Here is an 11,806-nt window from a genome sequence, read left to right as displayed (position 1 = left end):
CCCAGTTATTAAATCAACTAGTACAGTGGAGCTATTGGGTGTCCAAATACAAAACTCACATAACAAAGAAAAGAGTAACTTACCTAGGCCTCTCCCTCACTCCAACCACTAGAGGAATTCCAGAAAATAAGAAAAAGTTAGCAAAAGCCATTCCCCTTCCCAAAACAAAAGCATAACTCATCCCTAAGCCTAGCTGGCTATTTGTGCATCTGGGTCCCAAACTTCATGCTAATCGCAAAACCACTGTACCAACTTATAATAATAGAATCCCCAGAAATTATACTTAATTCAGGAGACACAACCAATGCCTTTATCCTCTTAAAACAAGCATTAACTGAAGCCCCCTCCCTCAACATCCTTAATCATAATAAGCCCTTCTTTCTTTATGTCACCATAAACAGAACTAAGCCCTAGGGCTCCTAGCACAAACTGCAGGGGATGCTCCACTGCCTATATCATAACTCTCCAAACAAGTAGACTCTGTATACCAAGGATGGCCAGCCTGCATGAAGACCTTAGCTAACATGGCAATCCTCACTATTAATGCACAAAAATTCACTCTATACCAACTATTAACCATCTTCTCCTCACATAACCTAAAAGATATGATTAGCTGCAAAGCACTTTCTTCAATCTCTGACTCACGACTTCAATACCTTTATGCCACCCTTATGTACCCATGCATCAAAATGTCCCTCTATTAATTTAGCTACTTGTTTACCTCCAACTGAAAGCCCCCAAACGGACAGATGACCATGACTGTCCACAGATCATTAACCACAGTCAAACAATCTACCATCACCTTCTAGACACTCCCATCCTAGAGGCCCATAAATCTACACCCCCAAAAGCAGGATATGCCATTATCAAATGCCCTCATACACATCTCACTCAAACATCCAAACACTGCCTCCAGTCACAGTGATCAAAGCCTTACCCACCAGGGACCTTATCCCAACAGGCCAAACTCATAGCATTGATAAGAGCCCTTACCCTAGCTAAAAACCAACAAGTTAACATATTTACAGATTCAAAGTATATATTTAATATCCTCCACTCCAATGCACAGCTTTGGACTAAAAGAGGACTCTTAACTGCATGAGGCACTCCCATAATAAATGCAAAATTAATTAACAGACACTTAGAAGCAGCCCTCCTACCCTCAAAGATAGCCCTACTCCACTGCAACAGTCATCAAACAGATTCCAGCTACATCTCTGAATATAATTGGCAAGTCGACCACCTAGCCAAGTCAGCTGCTGCCCACAACATGAACTCAAATCACTCCAATACACAAACCCACAGTACCCAATCAATAAAACTTTCCCCACTACCAACAAGCTAGCCTCCACAGTCTCAAAAATCCTAATGTCAAAAATTATCCCACTTTTTTGGAGTCGCTTTCTCCCTTCAATCTAAGAACGGGAAAGAATTTATCTCAGAAGTAACCCAACACACATCCCGAGCCCTAGGTGTATCCTGGAAATTTCATATTGCTTACCACCCCCAGTAATCAGGAAAAGTTGAGTGAATGAATCACTCTCTAAAAGAAGTCTTAACAAAACTAGCCTCAAGTAAAAAAGAACCCTTTTACCCCTTGCACTCCTAAAAATTAGAGCCATGCCAAAAAAAAAAAAAAAAAAAAAAACTCTTTCCTAAGCCCCTTCAAATTAGTCTATGGTCACCCTCTAGCCCCATTCTTAGGCCCTCAAGAAGCCCTACCCACAACCATTTCCCCTCCACTCATTAGTCACTTTTGTACACAGTCCAGCCAATCCTGTTGAAACATGCCAACTCCCAAACCTACCCTCCCAACAGCCCTTACTTCCTGGAAACCAAGTTCTCCTGAAATCAAAAAACATTTCGCTTTGAAACCAAAATGGTTAGTCACACCCCCTGCAGCCAAGCTAAAAGGGAAAACCACATGGTATCATTTAGCCTCCCTAAAGAAACTCCCTTATCAACTGACAAATGCCTCATTGAGGCAATCATACTACTGATGGCTTTAACCAGCTATATAATTTTCTGCATATCCTATGCTGACTAATTTCATACTTTGGAGCCACCATGGAATTTTCATTCTCTGTTTTATTCTATCCATATTTTGTCTCCTGACTTCCCAAAATGCTCACAATTCTCCAATTTAAAATCTTTGTCAATGATCTCTTATCTGAACTCAGATGCATTTCAGTTTCTTTAGGGAGGCTAAATGATACCATGTGGTTTTCCCTTTTAGCTTGCTCTATTCCTTTCTAACTCTTGATTCATTTTTTTCAACATATCCAGGAATTATGGCTCCAAGGCACTTTTCTTTCCTAACTCCCACCCAAATCTCCTTCTTCTCACTCTCTTTACTCTTCATCCTGTTCCAACCAACCCTAATCCATAACCAAGTCAACATTTAATAGACCTCTCAGCCTCCCTCCTATACCAACCTCTACCACAACACAAATGATACATGGTGGATTTTGTTTAACCTCCATGTCATCACTTTTTTCAGCCCCCTTACAAACATGGATAGAAACCAAAGCCTACCTAGCTTTCTCAAAACCCCAAAAAGGTCCAATATTCTCCTCCAGGCGGATGATTGCAAACATGCCAGAAGAAGCTGAAAGCATCCTACAGGGTATCCAAACATTCATCCAAGCCCTCCAGTACCCAACAACACCCATCACAGGATCAATAGGAAAGGCCCAAGGTCTAACATCCCACCCTGCTTGTGTATTACTCAACCCAATTTTTCATCAGACTCTCCTGTAGGAACTTTCAAAGCCCCTTGTACACAAACCTTAAATTCCCACCACCCACATATATAAACTCCTATAATGCCACAACAGGACTCCCCAAAGTTTGTAACCTCAAACAATCCCTCTTCAACCACTTCCCATCAGTCACTTACCCTTAAGGTTTTCTCACCTCTCTTGTATTATACCACCTGTAGGATCTACAACAACCTCGTTATACTGTGACTCCAGCCACTCCATATCTACTGACTACCCAATATTCAGCATGTGTTTCAAGGCAGTAGGCTCCCAAGTCAGCAAAGACTGTCACATGTTATTCATTAATAATACTCAACTATTTCTGCATACTCAAACCCACAGGTTAGCACTAGAAGCAGGCCACAACTCCATCCTCCTGCAACCCTTAGGAGCAGCCTGCCTAGCAACTTCCCTGTCAGCATAGGAAAGAGCAGCACATGAGAAAAGGTCCCACATTTCTTAACTTTCCAAATCCAAGGGTGTATTAACCCTCACAAAGGAGAATTTTTCCTATGCAAAAAAGACCTTTACATTTGCCTACCTATTAATTGGACTGGTACATGCACCCTAGCATACATATCCCACCTGTAACCTATTCTTTTGAAGACCAACCTATATTAGTCTCAATAAACACCCCCTTGAGCCAAAACACACGTGCCTTCCAACGTATCCCCCTACTTGTCAGCATAGGAATCTCGGCAGGCATAGGAACTAGAGCGGCAGAAATTTCAGTCTCAGTCCCTCTATCCTCCTCCCTAAGAGAAAGTTTGGATGAAACATCTCTCAGGCTATCCCAAATTCAAGATCAGATTAACTCCCTAGCAGACATTTTGTTGTTGTTGTTAGGTGCCATGGTGTCTGTACCGACTCATAGTGACACTGCCCAGCAGAACGAAACACTGCCCAATCCTGGGCCAACCTCACTATTGTTGCCATGCTTGAGTCCATCGATGCTGCCACTGAGCCAACCCATCTCATTGGGGGTCTTCCTCGTTTTCTCTGACCCTTCACCTTACCAAACATGATATCCTTCTCTAGGGACTGGTCCCTCCTGATAATATATCCGAAATATGAGAGACGAAGTTTGGCCATACTGACCTCCAAGGAGCACTCTGGCCTCACTTCTTCCAACACAGATCTGTTGGTTTTATTGGCATCACATGGCACTTTCAATATTCTCCTCTAAAACCATCACTCAAAAGCATCAATTCTTCTATGGTCTTCCTTATTCACTGTCCAGCTTTCCCATCCATATGAGGTTATTGAAAATACCATGGCTTGGATCAGGTGCGCCTTAGTTCTCAAGCTGACATCTTTGCTCTTCAACACTTTAAAAAGGTCTTGTGCAGCAGATTTGCCTAAGGCAATATGTCATTCTTAACTACTGTTTCCATAAGTGTTGATAGTTGATCCAAGAAGAATGAAGTCCTTGACAACTTCTATCTTTTTTCCATTGATAAGAATGTTGTTTATTTGTCCAGTGGTGAGGATTTTTGTTTTCTTTACACTGAGATGCAATCCATACTGAAGACTGTGCTCTTTTGAGCTTCATCTGTAAATGCTTTTAAGTCCTCTTCACTTTCAGCAAGCAAGGTTGTTAATGAGTCTTCCTCCAATCCTGTTGCCATGTTTTTCTTCATAGAACCCAGCTTCTCTGATTATTTGCTCAAGCATACTAGTTGAATAAATATGGTGACAGAATACAACCTTGTCGCACACCTTTCTTAATTTTAAACAATTCAGAGTTCCATATTCTATTCAAACAACTGCCTCTTGGTCCATGTACAGATTCCTTATGAGCAAAATTACACGTTCTGGAATACTCATATTTCACAATGTTGTCCATAGCTTGTCATACCACACAATTGAGATAGCTTTTGCATAGTCAGTAAAGCATAGGTAAACATCTTTCTGGTATTCTCTGCTTTCAGCCAAGATCTATCGGACATCAGCAATAATATCCCTCATTCCATGGCCTCTTCTGAATCCGGCTTGAACCTCTGGAAATTCTCTGTCAATGTATGCTTGCAGCCATCTGTATTACCTTTAGCAAAACTTTACTCGCTTGGGATATCAAAGAGATTGTCTGATGATTTCCGCATTCCATTGGGACACCTCTCTTTGGAATGGGCACAAATATGGATCTCTTCCAATCAGTCAGCCAGATAGTTGTCTTCCAAATTTCTTGGCATAGATGAGTGAGTGCCTCCTGTGCCGCCTCATTTTCTTGAAAGATTTCAATTTTTATTCCATCAATTCCTGGTGCCTTGTTCTTTGCCAATTTCTTCAATGCGCCTTGGACTTCCTCCTTCAGTATCATTGGCTTGTGATCATATGCTACCTCTTGAAACAGTTGAACATTAACCATTTCCTTTTGGTACAGTGACTCTGTATATTCCTTCCATCTTCTCTTGAAGTTTTCAGCATCATTCAATAATTTGCCCAGAGAATCTTTTAATAATGAAAGTCAAGACTTGAATTTTTCTTCAGTCCCCCAGCTTGAGAAATACTGGATGTGTTCTTCCTTTTTGACTTTCTGACTCCAGATCTTTGCACATTATGTTGTAATACTTGGCTTTATCTTCTCAAGCTAATCTTTGAAATTTTCTGTTCAGCTCTTGGACCTCCTCATTTCTTCTATTTGCTTCAGCATCTCTACGCTGGAGAGCAAGTTTCAGTGTGTCTTCTGACATCTATTTTGACCTTTTCCTTCTTTCTTGTCTTCTTAATGACTTTTTGCTTTCTACCTATATGATGTTCTTGATATCATCCCACAACTCTTCTGCTCTTCAGTCTTTAGTGTTTAATGTATCAAATCTCTTCATCAGATGATCTCTAAATTCAGGTGGGATATATTCAAGGTCGTATTTTGGCTCTCATGGACTTGTTTTCATTTTCTTCAGCTTCAGTTTGAATTTGCATATGAGTAATTGATGGTGTATTCCATAATCTGTCCCTGGCCTTGTTTTCATTGATGATATGGAGCTTTTCCATCATCTCTTTCTGCAGATGTAACCAATTTGATTCTTTGTATTCCATCTGGTAAGGTCCATGTGTATAGTCGTCTCTTATGCTCTCTAAAGAAGGTATTTGAAATGAACAAATCATTGGTTTTGCAGAATTCTATCATGCAATCTCCAGCATCATTTCTATCGCCAAGGCCATATTTTCCAACTACTGGTCCTTCCTCTTTGCTCCCAAACTTTGCATTCCAATCACCAGTAATGATCAATGCATCTTGATTGCATGTTTGATCAATTTCAGATTGAAAAAGTTGATAGAATTTTTCTATTTCATCCTTACTCTTTTTAGTAGTTGGTGCATACATTTGAATAATAGTGGTATTAACTGGGCTTCCCTGTAGGCACATGGATTATTATCCTATCACAGATAGTGTTTGACCTCATGACTGATCTGAATAAGTTCTTTTTGACAATGAATGCAACACCATTCCTTTTCAATTTGTCATTCCTGGCATAGTAAACCATGTGGTCTTCAGATTCAAAGTGGCCAATACCAGTCTATTTCAGCTCACTAATGCCTAAGATATCGATGTTTATGTGTTCCATTTCATTTTTGACAACTTCCGATTTTCCCAGATTCATACTTTTTACATTCCTTGTTCTGATTTTCAGCTGTTTTTCTTCATTTTGAGTTTTGCCCCATCAGCAAATGAAGGTCCAGTGGGCTTTTCTCCCACTGGCTTTACTCCATTCGCATCATCATGATCAACTCTACTTTGAGGAGACAGCTCTTCCCCAGTCACATTTTTAGTGCCTTCCCTCCTAAGGGCCTCATTTTCCAGCACTGTATCTGATAGTGTTTCTCTGCTATTGATAAGGGGATGAAAGATTGGAAGTAGTTTGGCACTCCTTCTTCGTAGTCTGTCTTCATCTGGAAGCTCATCTGAAACCTGTCCACCATGGGTGACTCTGCTGGTATTTAAAATACTGGTGGCATAGCTTTCAGACTCATAGTAACTCACAAGCCACCACAGTAAGATAAACTGACAGACGAGTGGTGGTTCTCCAAAGTCAAAGTAGTTCTCCAAAATCAAATAGCCCTAGACCTACTTACAACCAGAAAAGGAGGCACTTGTATATTTCTCAACAAGGAATGCTGTTTTTTTGTGTGTGTGAACAAATTAGACCTAGTCCAAGATGGTATAAAGAGATTAAAAGAAAAAGCAAGGCTGAATTCCAGCAATTCTCCAAGTTTGTGGCTCACCTAAAATATCTTCCCTTGCTTATTACCCTTCTTAGCACCTCTACTCCTCCTTTGCCTGGGTGCTGTATTCTTACCTTGTATAATAAATTCTTTCCAAAGATTCCTTGCAGGCCAACTTACTGCCATTGAGAAAGATCAGGTGGCAACTGCTCTTCTGTTGCAGACTTGCCCTATCTATACCTCTAAATCATCAGGAAGCAGCCAAAGAGACATGTCTGCCCTTATCCCCTTAATATCAAGAGTCTGGGATGAAAGATCTTGCTCCTGATCAACAATATGGCATTGCAGCTGCCCCCCAAATGGCACCAAAAAAGTCCTGCTTCAGCTTCTGTCTCCTGAAACTTTAAGTCTTTATTACACCAAGAAATACTCCCTCACAAGTAGTTTCCAGTTTCCAGAACATCTCCATAACTCCACCCATTGAAATCCAGCCAAACTGTACCTGGGACCACATCACCTTAAATACACCAGTCTGTAAGGGATGAGCAGGCTCTTTGTCTCTCTTGAATTTGAGCTCCCCCTCCCAGGTTTATTCTCAATAAACCTGCCTGCTGTTGATGCCACATTTCTCTCCTTGTCTCTTTCTTTTTTTATTCCTTGCACATAGAAGCAGGAGCTCTGGTAGCGTAGTAGTTACGAATCGGGCTGCGAACCGTAAGGTCAGCAGTTCGAAACTACCAGCGGTTCCGCGGGAGAAAGATGAGGCATTCTGCTCCCATAAAGATTAACAGCCTCGGAAACCCTGTGCAGGGTTGCTATGAGTCGGAACCGACTCCATGGCACATAACAGCAACAACACATAGAAGCAGGGAGCCCAAAGTAGAAATGGGAGAGTGCTGACACATTGTCAGAATTATCACAGAACTGATTTACTCTGAAAATTTTCACCTAAATCACAATAAAATATTTTCAAAAAGAAAAATCTATTTGGAATTCTGTCAAAGATTCTCTAAGTGATTTTCTTTTGCCAAAATCCAGAGATAGTTACAAGTAAAATGAAAGCGATATTAATTTTATGAATAGCCATAGATTGTTGTGTTTAAAATTTTTTGTTCAATCATGTTTAACCTCCATCTATGGAGATCTCAGTATAGTATTTATAGTGAGTCTACATGATATATATTTTTCAGAGCACTTTCATACACATTATCTCATTTAACCTTCTCAATAACAAGTGAATTCCAAATCCTAGTGAATATGCATTGCATATAGTTTTTCAGACAGTGATCTTTCAGAAGCAGATCATTAGGCCTTTCTTCTGAGGTACCTTGGAAGAGCTCAAATTACCAATCTTCCATTTAGTAGGGAAGTACTTAACTGTTTGCACTGCCCATGGAAAACCAAGAGTTAATGATATAAAACTTAGACACACACACTTAAACATGAAAAACAAATATCACATGGGAACCACCAGATAAGCATTTGACGTTAAGGTTGGTTTGAACGGCAGGGTTGGCTTTTCAAACTTACCAGCCACTCCACCAAAACCCTATACAGGATAGTTATGAGTTGAAACCAGCTTGACAGAACATAACAACAACAGCATATTGGTGTAAGGGTATTGTGTCAAATACCTTTTACATTCTTAGTTTCCTTTACATTCCCTTGTTCAACATATCACTGTGGCAACCAGCTAAAAGCAGATAGAATCTAAAAAAAAATACAATTCGACTGCATTCCTTATCTATCACTTGCCTTTTGCTCCATGCTTCTCAATCCACTGAGGTTCTGGGTCATGTGCAGACCTGGAAGTGCAAAGGAATTAAAACCCATTCAGAAATTCTTGATAACAATTGGTAGATATGCACTCCTGTCTTTGCTCTCTCTGGTGTACGATCTGAGGTACATTCTTTGAAACTTCAGTAGGACTCCTGCAAGATTGAGTGCCCTCAGTCATCTATTTAATAATGTAGGGATTGACTTTTTCTGTTTCACTATTCCTAATTCACCACTCCAACTCCATGGCATTGTGTTTGGTTTTAGTTTTATTTTTATGAATAGGAGCCCTGGTGGTACAGTTATCTCAAATGTACCCTCAGCTGCTAACCAATTGGCCAGTGTTTTAAATCCAAAAGCTGCTTCATGGGAGAAGGGTGAGGCAGTCAACTCCTATAAAGATTAACAGACTTGGAAGCCACAGGGGCAGTTCTGCTCTGTCCTATAGGATCACAATGAGTTGGAATTGACTTAATGGCAATAGTTTTGGTTTATTCTCTAAGTCAGAATCATCTAGTAACAACTGTTTTTTTTTTCTGTTTTTTTGTTTTTTTTTGGTTGTTTTCTCTTGAGTGTGTTTTGTGTGTCTGTGGTTATTAAATTTGGTTACAGTAGTTAATTGATGGTGTTAGGTGCCATTGAATCAATTCCACCTCATAGGAAACCCTATGCACAACAGAATAACACACTGTCTGGTCCTGTGCCATCCTCACAATTGTTGTTACACTTGAATCCATTGCTGCTGCCACTGTGCCAATCCATCTCACTGGGGGTCTTTATCTTTTTTGCTGACCTTCCACTTTATTAAGTATGATATTCTTCTACTGAGACTGGTTCCTTCTGATTGCCGTCGTTAAGTGCCGTCAAGTTGGTTCTGACCCATAGCAACCCTGAACAGGGTTTCCAAGTCTATAAATCTTTACAGGAGCAGAAAGCCTCATCTTTCTCCCTGAAATATGAGAGATGAATCTCCTCATCCTGGCTTCTAAGGAGCATTCTGGTTGTACTTTTTCCAACACAGAATTGTTTGTTCTGGCAGTCAAGAAATCAAACAACATATTGTGTTAGACAAATCTGCCTCACAAGGCCTTTTAAAGTGTTCAAGAGCAAAGCTATCAGTTTGAGAACTATAGTACGTCTGACCTATGCCATGATATTTTCAGTAGTCTCATATGCCTGTGAAAGTTGGACAACATATAAGGAATAGCATAGAAGAATTGATGCATTTGGGTTATGGTGTTGGAGAATATTGAAATTACAGTAGTTAATTAACAGAGAATTAGTAGAAACATTCTATTCTCTGTGATATGGAGGAAAATCCAAACTAAATAGAGAGTTTAAGTTGCTTATAAAACAACAGTTAATGTCGGAGGCAGAATTACAAACTAAGTCTCATATTTCTTTATGTGATATGGTTCTTTTTATGGGATATAATTAAGATCTTTGAATTAAAACATGGACTCTTAAATCACATTGACATGGTTTTGCTTCTGGCACTAAATGAAACACTTTGGGAATCTGTATTGACTCTTCTGAACCTCAACTCTGAAATTGCAATATTAAGAAAAAGAATTATAATAAAAATGGCCAAATTTTATCGATTGGTCCCATATATACTGTTCTAAATATTTTATATATATTACTCTATTAATCTTCATCATAACGCTATAAGATATATTTTTATTATTATTACCTTTTACAGATGAGAAAACTGTATACAGAAAGGTTACATTGTTAAAGATCATAGTGCCAACAAACAGCATTTTTTTTTTCAGGGACTCCAAGGCAGACAATCTAGCTCATAGGCACACACATGTTTAAACATGGTTAGTTTTACTGCTACTTTTGTTGTTGTTTTTGTTGTTGTTAGGTGCCATCAAGTCAGTAGCGACACTATGCAGAGCAGAATGAAACACTGCCTGATCCTGGGCCAACCTCACTACTGTTGCCACTGCTACCTTAGAGGGTTATAATAACTAATGAATTAAGTACTTATCACAATACCTGGTGTACATGAAATGCTTGAAAAAAAACCATTGACCTAAAAGAATATTTGATTCTTAATAAAAGAATTGATAGTATCCTTTTTCTGTCCATTTATGGTTTCTTTTTTTATTTTTTTCTTCTCTCTAACTCTCTTCCATTAAAATGTTTCTGGCCTTCCATTAGTCTGACTTATTGATGTTTTATCTTTCCTTTCTTTCTAGTCTCCAGTTACCTTCTCCAATTTCTCCCATTTCTTCATTTCAACCCTCTTTTTTCTTTCAATTTTCAATTTCAAGGACAGGTCAGCATGAGAAATGGCTTATATTCATGCTAGTCATTTCAGAAGGCCACTAGAATAAAAGTCATTTGGTATTTGTGACTTGTACATGCATAGATACAATCAATATTTACAGACCCTTCAATATGTAATAGTAAAGATTCTCACTAATCTAAACGCATCAAACAAAATGGCCTCTCTGCTGTGCCTTCTGGTCAGCATGGGTGTGACTACAGTCTAAATACTAGCAAAAACAGCAAATGATCTAAATAAATGCTGTGTTTCATTCATTGGTGAGATCTTCTCTTTATTTTTAATTAATAGTCTAAATGCTAATTCACTCACCTTAACCTTTCTTACTAAATGTTACCCACTGGAGGTAATTTGCATATGTAAAATAGTAGCACAGAGAGCTTTAATTAAGTCCCTTGACAATTTCTCTGATTACTACATTTCTCTCAACTGCTTAGAAATCTCCAGCAACACTCTGGACTTCTTTCAACATGTGGAAGAAAATTGCTTATAGAAATCTGAATGGTTTTGATACAAGTAAAATGACAGCAGATGGCATAGTGATGTACCCATAATTGTCACACTTTGCCTTTTTAGAAAAACTTGAGTTATACAAAGTTTTAAGAAACAGTAGTTTATGGTTAATATTCAGCCATTTCAAGAGGTAGCATATGATCAAGAGCCAATGATACTGAAGGTGGAAGTCCAAGGTGCATTGAAAAAATTGGCAAAGAACGAGGCACCAGGAATTGATGGAATAAAAATTGAAATCTTTCAAGAAAGTGAGGTGGCACAGGAGGCACTCACTCATCTCTGCCAAGAAATT

This window comes from Chrysochloris asiatica, unplaced genomic scaffold, assembly GCF_000296735.1.
Source record: "Chrysochloris asiatica unplaced genomic scaffold, ChrAsi1.0 scaffold00228, whole genome shotgun sequence".
NCBI classification, from domain to species: Eukaryota; Metazoa; Chordata; class Mammalia; order Afrosoricida; family Chrysochloridae; genus Chrysochloris; species Chrysochloris asiatica.
This window is presented reverse-complemented; position numbering follows the sequence as displayed.